The sequence below is a fragment of the Scyliorhinus torazame genome, chromosome 5 (assembly GCF_047496885.1).
Source record: "Scyliorhinus torazame isolate Kashiwa2021f chromosome 5, sScyTor2.1, whole genome shotgun sequence".
NCBI classification, from domain to species: domain Eukaryota; kingdom Metazoa; phylum Chordata; class Chondrichthyes; order Carcharhiniformes; family Scyliorhinidae; genus Scyliorhinus; species Scyliorhinus torazame.
The window spans coordinates 117,879,827-117,893,384 of NC_092711.1; the positions used below are offsets into that span (position 1 = coordinate 117,879,827).

At 45.7% G+C, this 13,558-nt stretch overlaps 1 protein-coding gene, 1 long non-coding RNA gene and 1 other non-coding gene across 3 annotated transcripts in view; 2 read left to right on the top strand and 1 right to left on the bottom strand.

Moving 5' to 3' along the window:
• The window catches only part of LOC140421732 (uncharacterized), a 32,711-nt gene extending 20,444 nt beyond the window's left edge, over positions 1–12,267 (top strand). The window contains exon 2 of the long non-coding RNA XR_011947047.1: positions 9,364–12,267. This is a non-coding gene — a long non-coding RNA (uncharacterized lncRNA). The remainder of the gene's footprint in view (positions 1–9,363) is intronic.
• LOC140421682 (leucine-rich repeat and immunoglobulin-like domain-containing nogo receptor-interacting protein 1) overlaps positions 1–13,558 on the bottom strand; it is a 216,193-nt gene that overhangs the window by 78,700 nt on the left and 123,935 nt on the right. The window lies entirely within an intron of this gene.
• On the top strand, positions 916–988 carry trnak-cuu (transfer RNA lysine (anticodon CUU)). The gene has a single exon. It is a non-coding gene; the product is annotated as a tRNA-Lys (tRNA).

A 13,558-nucleotide genomic window follows, 5' to 3' on the forward strand; every position in this document is an offset into this window, starting at 1 on the left:
ACTTTGAGAGTAACAAACACAGTGTCTGTTCCAATAATAGGTCAGGCTGCAGTGTGTGAGTGAACACATCATTGGGTCCAATGTAGAATCATAGAATCTCCTCAGTGCAGAAGGAGGCCATTCGGCCCATCGAGTCCGTAGCAACCCTCTGAAAGAGCACCCTACCTTGGCGAATTCCCCACCCTATCCCCGTAACACCTCCCAGGGACAATTTAGCACAGCCAATCCACCTCATCTGCACATTCTTGGACTGTGGGAGGAAACCAGAGCACCCGGAAAAGAAGTCCACGCAGACGCAGGAAAACTCCACAGAGACAGTGACCCAAGGTTGGAATTAATCATAGAATCTACAGTGCAGAAGGAGACCATTCGGCCCATCGAGTCTGCACCTGTGTTACCTGATCTAGCCAACTCACTGAAATGTTGTTAATTCTGAATTGCCCAGCAAGCCACTCAGTTTAAGGGCAATTAGGAATGGGCAACCCAGCTGGTTTGCCCGTGACACTCACATCCCATAAAGAATAGAGAAAATCAAAGGGCTGTTTCCAGTGCTGGTTTCCAAGGAATCAGTACTGGGCCCTTCATTCCTGGTTTACATCATTGATTTAAATGTAGGAACATGAGGAAGAAGTTTACCCGTGACACAAAAATTATTAAACACTAGTGATAGTGAGGAAGAAAGCTGGAGGGATTACAAGGCAAAGGATTACATGATAAATGGCGCGACAGGACTAGTTAGGCCAGAGCTAGATTCCTGTGCACAGGAAGATTGCACCAGAGAGAGCACAGAGGAGATTTAAGAACATTGACCAGAAATTGAAAATGTTTGCTCAGAGGAAAGTTTGGATAAACTGGGGCTGTTTTCTTTGGAACAGAAAAGACTGAGGGGAGACCAAAATGAAATTGTGAAAAGCAGCCTGGCTAGCTCAGTCGGCAGAGCATGGGAGTCTTAATCCCAGGGCCGTGGATTCAAGACCCACGTTGGGCGCTTCAGCTTCTTTAATCTGAGAACATTGAGCTGAACTGTTTTATGGGTGGCACGGTACCACAGTGGTTAGCACTGTTGCTTCACAGCTCCAGGGTCCCGGGGTTCGATTCCCACTTGGGACACTGTCTGCGCAGAGTCTACAGGTTCTCCCAGTGTCTGTATGGGTTTCCTCCCACAAGTCCCAAAAGACATGCTTGTTAGGTGAATTGGACATTCTGAATTCTCCCCCTGTGCACCTGAATAGGTGCCAAAGTGTGGTTACGGGGATTTTCACAGTAACTTCATTGCAGTGTTAATGTAAGCCTACTTGTGACAATAGTAAAGATTATTCTAAATGTATAAAATTCTGGAGTTTCATGGTGGCACAGTGGCTGTGTGCCTGCGTACTGGGGACCTGGGTTCGATCCTGGCCCTGGGTCACAGTCTGTAAGGAGTTTGCACATTCTCCCGTTTTCTGTGGGGGTTTCCCCCACAGCCCAAATATGTGCAGGTTAGGTGACTTGGCAAAATTAAATTGCCCCTTAATTGGAAAAAAATATAAATTTATATATTTTTTTAATTTTGAGGGATCTAAATAGATTGGATGGGAAGGTCCTATTCCCTTTGATTGATGGATACATATAAAAGGGGGCAGAGATTTAGAGAAGGACTAGGAGGTTGAGAGGGTGGTGAGGATCTGTGACATGCTGCCTGAAATGATGGCAGAAACCATCAAAACATTTAAAAGTATTCAGATAGACATTTGAATTGATGTAACTTAAGAAGCTACAGACCACAATCTGGAAATTGAGTTTAGGCTGAATACCTACTTTGTAGCCACGATGAGCTGAATGAAATGCACCAGGAACAACAAACTTAACAAAATCCCGGATAGTAACTCTCACTACGAACAAGGTCAGCAGTTTGCCCCAGTTTACCTGCCAAGTATGCTGATGCGGTAATTTTAAAATGTACCTGCGTACATAAGAGTACAACAGCAAATTATTTAACTTCCCCAATGTGATTGGTGTAATTTAATCCGGAATTGTCATTTAAATTTGCCCAGTCACTCTGATATCTGAAATCTTTGCCTTCAGACAAACCATTTTACCTCCCAATGATATTCAGGTCCAGATGATTCGAGTTACTCAGTCAGAGGATGATGTGATGTTTGGTTTGAGGTTCCCGTTAGTAAATCCTCTTCTTTCTAAAGGAGTTTCCAAAGGAATTTCACTTAGTCCAGGAGAGAAATTCACAAGATTCTCTCTTCCGGCTTCCGGGTCAACGACGGCCGCGCATGCGCTCTGCTGCACCTGAGAAAGATGGCGGCCGCGCAGGCGTTTTGCTGCATATCGCCCCCTAAACAGATGACAACCATTAACAGGGGCCGATCAGAGAGAAAATCACCGATGCGGCCGCCCCATTCAGTACAAACACCGAACTATATCAAAAGTGCCGGAACCAATTTATCACCCTCTGGAACGTAATGAAATAATGGCGGATAAGACTACCCGGAATGCCCGGCGCGGATGAAAACGCCCTATCTCCATCACAGGAGCCATAACGCGCAGGCGTCAGAATGTCCCGCCCCCTGTCTGTGCGGAGCATGCGCGGTGCTGCTCCTGGCTGAGCGCAGCCGCAGTGAGTGAGTGCGGCTCCCAGATGCTGAATGAGAGCCGCCGCGAGTGGGGACAATGGTGAGAACCCAAACCCCCGAATAAGACCCATTGATTTTATTGTCAGTCTGCAGACAGGAGCTGGAGAACTGAACCCAGGCAGAGGAGAGGGAGGGAGAAAACTGGCAGTGGAGGAATAAGATGGTGAGAAGGGTTTGGATTGCAGCCCAGGGAGGAGGGAGAGTGTGTGGGACGGGGATTGACAGCTTTGGGGGAACAAGAGAGGGAAAAATGTTCCAGAGAAACGAGAATTCGCTGTTCAAAATTTCTACCCTGGACTGACAGTGATGACTTTTGTAAACTCCTTTTACAGGATATTGGAAGTGGAGGATTGGCCGACAGAAAATTCAAACCAAACATCACATCGAAATCTGACAGTCACTCAATTCATTAAGAGCTCAATATCTTCAGTCTTTGAATTTGGAAGAAGTGTTTGTTCTGTTTCAGCAGTGTGACTGCAAAAGCACCAAGACCCACCCCCAATGAGAGTGTCATAGTCAATATTTTCCCGCTTCTGTGGTAGAAAAATTCAACACACTCGTTAAGACAGAATAACAAGCTTTATTTTCGAAAACAACTGCATGCAGTACTGGCTGAAACTTGAAGTCAGAGGGCAGTCAACAAAACTGCTCAGTCTGTCACAAGTTCCGCGCTTTCGCAGAGAATTAAGTCAATATTTATACATTATCTTTATCAAGATTATGTGACAACAGTATGGTCCGGAGTTTGATCAGAAATACAAACGGAAGCAAAGACCGGACCATAGAACATAGAACAATACAGCGCAATACAGGCCCTTCGGCCCACGATGTTGCACCGAAACAAAAGCCATCTAACCTACACTATGCCATTATCATCCATATGTTTATCCAATAAACTTTTAAATGCCCTCAATGTTGGCGAGTTCACTACTGTAGCAGGTAGGGCATTCCACGGCCTCACTACTCTTGACCATGTGTCCATGTTTGGTCATATCACTCATACCATTATTTAGTCCTCGGAGGGAACATTGAAAGGTCAGAATAGACTTGTTTCTTCCTGAACTTATCTTTGTTTTAAATTCCTACGGCCCTGGGTTATGACGAGTTAGTTTTATCAGGTGTTGCTGAGGTCCGGTGTTTTGGAATGGCTCGACCTTCGCTGATCTTTTCAGACTTCAAATTATTAAGAGTTGGCCTACGGCCATACAGCTCTGAAAATAGTTAGGGCAGCATTCTTTACCTGGGCCTGCGGAGCTGGAATGAGTAGTTTCAGTCTTTCTTGTATAGTATCAAACCTTTTGACCAGTCTTCCCATTGACCAGTTTTCCCATCATGCCATTACTTAATTCGTACCATATCAGAAGAGTTTTCCAGTCCACTGACTGTGGAGAGAGTTTTAACCAGTTACACAGCCTCAAAAAAAGTATCACATCATTCACTGCAGGGAGAAATTAAACGCTTGTTTGTGTGAGAACAAAGCTTCAACCGGGAGAGACATAAAGACCCCTCACCATGGAGAAACTGTGGAAATGTGCGGACTGTAGGAAGGGATTCAGTTACCCATCACAACTGGAGGTTCATCGTCGCAGTCACACTGGGGAGAGGCCGTTCACCTGCTCCATTTGTGGGAACGGAATCACCCATTCACACAATCTTCTGACACACCAGCGAGTTCACACTGAGGAGAGGCCATTCACCTGCCCTGTTTGTGGGAAGGGATTCACTCGGTCATCCCACATTGTGACTTATCAGCTTGTTCACACTGATAAAAGACCATTTACATGTCCTGACTATGAGAAGAGTTTTAAATGTAAAAAGGATCTGCTGACACATCAACGTATTCACACTGGGGAGAGACCATTCTCCTGCTCCCTGTGTGGGAAAGGATTCATTCAGTCTTCCCACCTGCAGACACATCAACTTTTGTTCATTCTGATAACAAATCTTTTACCGGTCCTGCCTGAGAAGAGCTTTAAAAACAAAAAGGATTTACTAACACACCAAGGTGCTCACACTGAGGAGAGGCCATTCACCTGCTCTGTGTGTGGGAAAGGATTCATTAATTCATCCAACCTTCTGATACACTGGCAACTTCATACAGGGGATAGACCGTTCACCTGTTCTGACTGTGGGAAGGGATTCACACATTCATCCAACCTTCTGACACATCAGCAGGTTCACAGTGAGGAGAGGCTGTTCACTTGCTCAGTGTGTGGGAAGGGTTTTTACTCGTTCATCCAACCTATTGAATCACCAGCGAGTTCACACTTGAGAGAGGCCGTTCACCTGCTCTGTGTGTGGGAAGGGATTCAGTCAGTCATCCAACCTGCTGACACACCATCGCATTCACAGTGGGGAGAGGCCGTTCACCTGTAATGTCTGTGGAAAGGGATTTACTCAGTCATCCTACTTGCTAACACACCAGCGAGTTCACAAGCAACCACAAGGTTTAGATTATACCCTTATTGATGGTGTTAATCATGTCCAGGACTGAATAATGTTCACTCTGACAGTCTTAATCAGTTGACGTTTAATATTCTGAATAAATGTGAAATAAATAAGCTTGGTTTGAAACGTTGCAGGTTTTTGTCTTTTTCACCTGTGTTTAATATCACCTGTCTGGAGCTCAGAAAGGACAATCTGGGGGAGGATCATACGGCAGGAACAGAATTTCAGCCTGGACACAGTCCTTCAGGGTCACACTGAGAGGGACAAACAACACTTTGGTCTTTCTCAGCTCTCTTCACTGACAGCAAAGTCCCGGTGTGGGTTAATCCTGAGGTGTGAGAGAAATGTGTCCCAGCTCTTCTCTTCCATGGTTCAGAGCTCCTCGACACCGAACAGAAGCTCCTTTACAACTGTGTTTAGGGTCAGGAAGAACAATGGTGAATGTTGGAAACGTGCTGTCAAATCAGAGATTGGAGTAAAACTGTGATGTTCCTGATGGAATGTAAAGCAGCTGGTTTAAGTTTCCAGACTGAAAATGTGGTTATGTGACAGTCACAATGAATTAATTGAATAGAAACCTACTTAAAATAGATTGTTGAAGTCTGCATTAAAATAACAGCTGGAGGAGCTCACAGGACCCTGGTAACTGCCGGGACAATTAGACAACAGTTTGATTCCCAGATAAAGAAGGATTGCTGAGCTAAAGAATTCCACAGATTCTCTAGCCTCTGAGAGAAGAAATGTCTCCTCATCTCTGTTCTAAATTTGAGACCCCTTACTCTGAGATTATGCCCTCTGGTCCTAGACTCTCCCACTAGAGGAAACAAGATGATTTTTCAGGCTGTGTAACTGGTTAAAGCTCTTTCCACAGTCAGTTCACTGGAACACACTCACTCAGGTGTGTGTCTCGGGCTTTTCCAGTCACACTGATGTTTGAAATCCCTTCCCACAGTCAGAACAGACAAGCACATTGACAGTTTGTGATATTTAGACCCTAGTAAATTGAGTGACTATCAGATCTTGATGTTATATTTGGTTTGAGTTGCCCAGCTTCCAATCCTCCCGTTCTAATGCCTGAAAAATAAGTTTACAAAAATGATCACTGTAAGAATAGGATAGAAATTCAAAACAGATCATTCTAGTTTCTATCGAACCTTCTTTCCGCTCCTGCTGGTCCAGTCAAACTAAAAGACCAAAATCAGCTAGACGTCCCAACAAAAGTGTCGGGAATCTTCCTAGCTGAACCATAATATTGTTCCCAGTATTTCTGAAACACTCTGTACGCTGAGGTATCCACTGGTTGTGGAAGGTGTCAAGCATTCCGGTGGATACCACATGCTCCCTCTGCAGGGCCACTGGGAATAGACAAGACCACGGAATAGAAGTCGGCAGCCAGAGTAACCACCCACCCACCCATTAACACTGCCAGTTACTGTGAAAACCCCTAGTCGCCACTTTCTGGCGCCTGTTTGGGTACACAGAGGGAGAATTCAGAATATCCAATTCACCTAACCGCACGTTTTTCAGGACTTGTGGGAGGAAACCGGAGCACCCGGAGGAAAACCCACGGGGAGAACGTGCAAACTACACACAGACAGTGACCCAATCTGGGAATTGAACCTGGGACCCGGAGCTGTGAAGCAACAGTGCTACACTGTGTTGCCGTGCCGACCATCCCACCCAGCTACAATGCACTGTTTTAACCAGACCCAAGAGTAGATTCAAGATGTCACGTTCAGCACAAGGATACTAGATATTATAGACTGTCAGATCCACAAACTCTGTCAAGGTGGCTGCAACTTAACAGGTTATTATGGACATTAAACTGTGGGCAATATTCAATTCTGCGACAAATATTTAGTTAAACACTGTCCTGAATGAGGAAACTTTGTAGCCACCTGTGAAGTTTAAATGTCTTGTTGTGTCAGGATCAACCAGCATTTGAGGAATATGAAATCTCTGGACTGTTGGTCTCCAATTGCCGTATTGAACACAGGAGAATGAGCTCGAATTGGAACAGAGATAAGCGTGAGTTAGCATCGTAAACTGCTATTGTATCAGGGTGTTCTGGGTCTGAGTTTTAACTCTGCAGTTAATTGTCAGAGATGCAGTATAATAAATCCTGAACAAAGCAAATGTGTGTGAGAGAAGCATCTGAAGCACCAGGAACCAGCTGAAATAGCAGAGCTGAATGTCTCCCAGTGAAGCCACAGTACTGAACTTATTCCAGCTTCCACGTCCAACTGAAGTGAAAATTGCTTATTGTCACAAGTAGGCTTCAAATGAAGTTACTGTGAAGTTACCTAGATCGCCACATTCCGGCGCCTGTTTGGGGAGGCTGGTACGGGAATTGAACCATGCTGCTAGCCTGCCTTGGTCTGCTTTCAAAGCCAGTGATTTAGCCCTGTGCTAAACAGCCCCTGTTTAACCAACCCCCTGGCTATTCATCTACAAGAAACTTCAGACTCATGAGAATTATTTGTTTCTAAAAACGCTTCACTCCAACTAAAGGATCAGCTCAACAAGTAGACAACAGGCCTGCAGCAATATAAAGATTGCAGTCTACATTCCATTTTCATCATTACAGCTTCAACTTGATCGGTAACTAATTTCTGTGTGTGTGTGTCAGTGAGTGTGAAAGAGAAGGGAGACTGAGATGTTCAAACATCCAGGGAAATAGTGTGATAATAAATAACTTTTCCTTTAAAAATCACCAGTAAGCCTGCTGCTGAAATGTATTTTGAATGAAGAAAGATCACCCAGAGGGTAAGAAAATATCACACAAACGTCCTGATAATGGAGTGGAAAGGACCACGAATTGTAATCAAATGCTGTATAACCCCTTCAGGTAGCTATATAGAGGCTGCAGCCTCTCACACTGAATGTCTACATGCTCCACGGGACCCCCAGACCACAAACATCAGCTTCAGCCCAGGCATGGGTGAAACATTTTAAAAACCTGTGGCCTGCATTTGTTTTAACCGTCACTAGGACCCGGCTGGGATCAGAAACCTTCAGGCCCCGCCCATTAGCTGTTGCGTCACCAAGACGCCAGCGCATGCGCTCTGTTTCCCCAAGATGGCTGCTGTGAAACAGGGCCTGGTCCCGGGAGAGAGCTGACCGGCGGTGATGTGACCTGAGGATCACCACACCTCAGGCAAGGGGCCAGGTTGGGAAGGCGGTGCCTTCAGGAATAACTGGGAAGGTGATGTTTGGTCAGTTGCTGCAGTCTGTGTAGTGAAGGTGCTGTCACAGTGGTGTGAGGTGAGGAAGTACAGGATTATCACCCAGCAATGATCAATTAAGGGGAATGTAAATCCAGCTCAGGCTGCTTTCAGATTGGAAAGGGAGCTAAGGTGTGTCCTTAGCGCTGGTGAATATTGGGGCTTTGGCACTTTCTCTGTAAAGTCATTCCCTCCCTCCCTCTCCCACCTCTATCTTTAGAGACATAGAGTTTTTCATCACGGAAAGAGGCCTTCTCGGCCCATTCATAATTTTGGACAATAATAATTCTTTATTATTGTCCACAAGTAGGCTTACATTATCATAATCTTTATTATTAGTGTCACAAGTAGGCTTACATTAACATTGCAATGAAGTTACTGTGAAAATCCCCCAGTCACCTGTGTTTGGGTACACAGAGGAAGAATTCAGAATGTTCAATTCACCTAACAAGCTCATCTTTCTGGACTTGTGGGAGGAAACCGGAGCACCTGGAGGAAACCCACGCAGACACTGGGAGAACGTGCAGACTCCGAAGCCGGGTATCAAACCCAGGTCCCTGATGCTGTGACGCGACAGTGCTAACCACTATGCTACCATGCCACCCATAAAATTATCAGATTACTAGGTCTGAATGAATTGTGTCCCAGGATGATGTGGGAGGCGAGGGAGAGATTGCAGGGGCTCTGACCCAAAGTTCTAACCACAAATTGGGTCTGTTTTTGCTGGAATTTAGAAGGTTAAGGTGTGATCTGATTGCAGTATTTAAGATATTAACAGGGAAAGACAAGGTAGATAAAGATAAACTGCAGCCGATATTTGTTGTGATCTCCTGGACAGGAAGCTGTGAGCTTGGATCTGTCAATCAGCCTGAATCAGCACCTTCAGGAGAATAGGGAGGGTGAATATTAGATACAGCAGAGTGAGAATGGAGGGAGATTGTGTGGGATGGAGATTTACAGCTTTCAGGGAATAAGAGAGGAAAAAATGTGACATAGAAACTAGAATTGTCTGTTCTGAGTTTCTATCCTGTACTGACAGTGATGACTTTTGTAAATTGTTTTTACAGGATATTAGACGAGGAGGAATTACAGACAGAAATCTCAAACGTTACGTCTCGATCTGACAGTCACTCGATTCCCTGGAACCTGAATATCATCGGTCTTTGAATCTACAAGGGGAAATGTTTGCCCGAACTCTCAACTAAAGATTTCAAACATCAGTGTGACTGAAAAAGCACCGAGACCCACACAACACACATCCGAGTGAGAGAGTTCCAGTGAACTGACTGTGGAAAGAACTTTAACCAGACACACAGCCTGAAAAAACACCATACCATTCACAGTGTGTAAAGACCGTACCGGTGTTGTGTGTGTAGACGAGGCTTCAACTGATCATCCGGCCCAGAGAGACACGAGGAGACCCAAAACATGGAGAAACCATGGAAATGTGGGGACTGTGGGAAGGGATTCCAAGCCCCATCTCAGCTGGAGATTCATCGACGCAGTCACACTGGGGAGAGGCCGTTCACCTGCTCTCGCTGTATGAAGGGATTCACTCAGTTATCCAGCCTGCAGACACACCAGCGAGTTCACACTGGAGAAAGGCCGTTCACCTGCTCTCAGTGTGCGAAGGGATTCAGTGATTCATCCGCACTGTGGAAGCATCAGCGAGTTCACACTGGGGAGAGGGCGTTCACCTGCTCCCAGTGTGGGAAGGGATTCACTCAGTTATCCAACCTGCAGACACACCAGCGGGTTCACACTGGGGAGAGACCATTCACCTGCTCTCAGTGTGGGAAGGGATTCAGTAATTTGTTCACCCTGCGGACACACGAGCGAATTCACACTGGGGAGAGGCCGTTCACCTGCTCTCAGTGTGGGAAAGGATTCACTCACATTTCCCACCTGCGGAGCCACCAGCGGGTTCACACTGGGGAGAGGCCATTCACCTGCTCTCAGTGTGGGAAAGGATTTACTCAATTATCCACCCTGCAGACACACCAGCGAGTTCACTCTGGGGAGAGGCCGTTCACCTGCGCTCAGTGTGGGAAGGGATTCACTCAGTTATCTCACCTGCAGACACACCAGCGAGTTCACACCGGGGAGAGGCCATTCACCTGCTCTCAGTGTGGGAAAGGATTTACTCAGTTATCCACCCTGCGGAGACACCAGCGAGTTCACACTGGGGGGAGGCCGTCCACCTCTCAATGTGAGACGGGATTGCATGTTTCACCACACCTGCTGTGACACCAACAATTTCACAATCGATTACAGGGGTTGGATTCTGCTGTTATTGTTTCTGATCTCCACCCAGGACTGCATTTTGGTCATTCTGACAGGTGGTCAGTGGGGATGGTTGGAGGGTTCCATTCTGCTGTGCTGGCCGGTCTCACTACTTTGGCTCCAGCGGGCTGATGCTCTTTGAGCCTTGTTGCTAATACCTGGCTTCAAATTGCACAAGGATCACAGAGCGAAAGGGTGTTTGGAAGTTGAAGATATTTAGTTTCCATTTCTGTTTGGGAACCCCCCCCCCCCCCCCCCCCCAAAGCCATGTTGCCATGGAGATGGGCCCTGGTGGTTACATGGGTCTTCTGTTTAATTTATTTGGGTGTCCCTCACGGAAGAAAACTATCAGGGTGTGAGCGGCAAGTTGTCTGAGGTGGACTGGGAAACTGATTGGTACAGGGAATACCTAATATTTAAGGAGTTATTACATATTTGTCAGGGGGTCGGTTAGCTCAGTTGGCTGGACGACTGTTTGTGATGCAGAGCAAGGCCAACAGTGAGGATTCAACTCCCGTACAGGCTGAGTTTATTCATGAAGGCCCCGCCTTCTCAACCAGGCCCTTCACCTGAGGTGTGCTGACCTTCGGGTTAAATCACCCCCAGTCAGCTCTCTCTCTGTCAAAGGTGAGAGCAGCCTACGGTCCTCTGGTATTTTTGCAACTTTTATTTCACATATATACAACAAATATCGATTCCTTTAAGGAACAAAAATCCAACAGGAAAGGTGATGCAACCTCAGCTAACAAGAAAAGCTAAATATTCCATGAGATCCATTAGAATTCAGCAAAGGAGGACCAAGAAACTGATGGGAGCAAACTGGCGAGAAACATAAGAAACGACTGGAAAAGCTTCTACAGGAATGTGAAAAGGAAAAGATTAGCAAAGACCAATGTGGGTCCAGTCCAGACAGAGACAGGAGAATTTATAATGGGGAGTCAGGAAATGGCAGAGAAACTGAACAATGTGTGTCTGTCTTCACAGGAAGATACAGAAATTGTCCCCAAAACACCAGAGAACCAAGGGACTGACAAGGATTAGTATTGGTGGAAAAAGTAGCATTGGGGAAGTTAATGGGGCTGAAAGTGAATAAATCCCCAAAAGCTGATGATCTACATCCCAGAGTGTTGAACAAGGTGGCTGTAGAGATCTCTATTCCTCATTCTAAACTCTCCTGTGAACTCGCCAACATTGAGGGCATTTAAAAGTTTATTGGATAAACATATGGATGATAATGGCATAGTGTAGGTTAGATGGCTTTTGTTTCGGTGCAACATCGTGGGCCGAAGGGCCTGTACTGCGCTGTATTGTTCTATGTCTATGACTCTATCTGGAACAGACAAACCTTTGTCTGAGCCAAACGTTTCCTTTTTACGTAGCCACAGAAGCTTTAACAGTCCATTTTTATGTATTTTGCTAGTTCACATTTGTTTCTCAGTGTCTTGGTCGAAGAACTGAAGTAAATCCTCGGGAATGAATCATCACTTTGGACAGGTTCTGAGACAATTCAGTTTTGACTTCCAGGACAGAGTAACTATAATCGTGGAGTGTGATTTTAGGTTGTGTAAAAGGGCACAGTTCTAGTTTATAGTTTAATGTGTAGGTTTCCGAATTAAAGTCACTTCTAGTTTGTTTTTTTGTTGTATTAAAAGTCATTAAACTTGAAGTCCCGTCGTGTGATCCTTTAATTTGTTGACTGGGAATTTGATTTTTTTTATAAGAAGTTGCTGACCTTTACAGAGATCCTAATCCACAAGTTTTGATTTCCTATTTGAGCCTCGGGCACCTTTCTGTCTCTATTGCTCGTGTCAATGACAGCCAGGTGATGGAGCTGAGGGCTGAATTTAGCTGAGAATAATGGGGCCTGTGCCCCAGTTGGGGAACTGCCATGGGCATCGCTAATAGAGACAGGAAGGTGCTGGAGGACTGACTGGGAACTGCACCTCCAACCAATCAGGATTCAGGGGTGAGGGTGACCAGGGCTGATGATGATGTGACCTCCAGGGTTCAGTGCCCCTGTGTCCAAAGCGGGGGGGTCACGGGAACAGGGTACCGAGGAGCCGAAGGGAAACCATTTGGGACCAGAACATTGTGAACATCCTGTTACTCTGGTTGTCTTTGATCCTCAAGTAATTTTCTGGGGTTTTTTAGCCATGTTTCTGTTTCATCAATAAACTTTTAACAGGAAAATATTTGAATTTGTTGGACTTTTCCTGATTAAATTTATTCACTTTCGGGAAAGTGGGTCAGAGGGGTTGACAAGCTCTTTAACAGAAAGTGATCCCTCTAAGGTAATTGGCAAAGGGGGCAGAGGAGATTTGATTTTTCTTTTGACAGTGTTTGAAAATGGGTTCAGGGAATCAATCGTGACTGACTAATTTATCAAGGTTCTCTGAGGAAGTAACAAGGGATGTCAATAAAGGGGAACCTGTAGATGTACTTTATCTAGATTTCCAGAAGGTATTTCCCAAGGTGCCACATCAAAGGTTATTGCACAAAATAAGAGCTCGTGGTTTGGGGACAACATATCAGCATGGATAGAGGATTGGTTAGCTAACAGGAAGCAGCCAGTCGGTATAAATGGGTCATTTCTGGGTGGGTAAGATGTGACAAGTGGAATGTCACCAGGATCAGTGCTGGGCCCGCAACCATTTACAATCTATGAATGTGATGGATGACGGGATTGAATGTATGGCGGCTACATTTGCTGGTGGCTCAAGGACAGGCAGGAAAGTAATTTGTGAAGTGGATACAAGGACTCTGCAAAGGACTCGGGCAGCACGGTAGCATTGTGGATAGCACAATTGCTTCACAGCTCTAGGGTCCCAGGTTCGGTTCCCAGCTTGGGTCACTGTCTGCGGAATCTGCACATTCTTCCCGTGTGTGTGTGTGGGTTTCCTCCGGGTGCTCCAGTTTCCTCCCACAGTCCAAAGATGTGCAGGTTAGGTGGATTGACCATGCTAAATTGCCCCTCGTGTC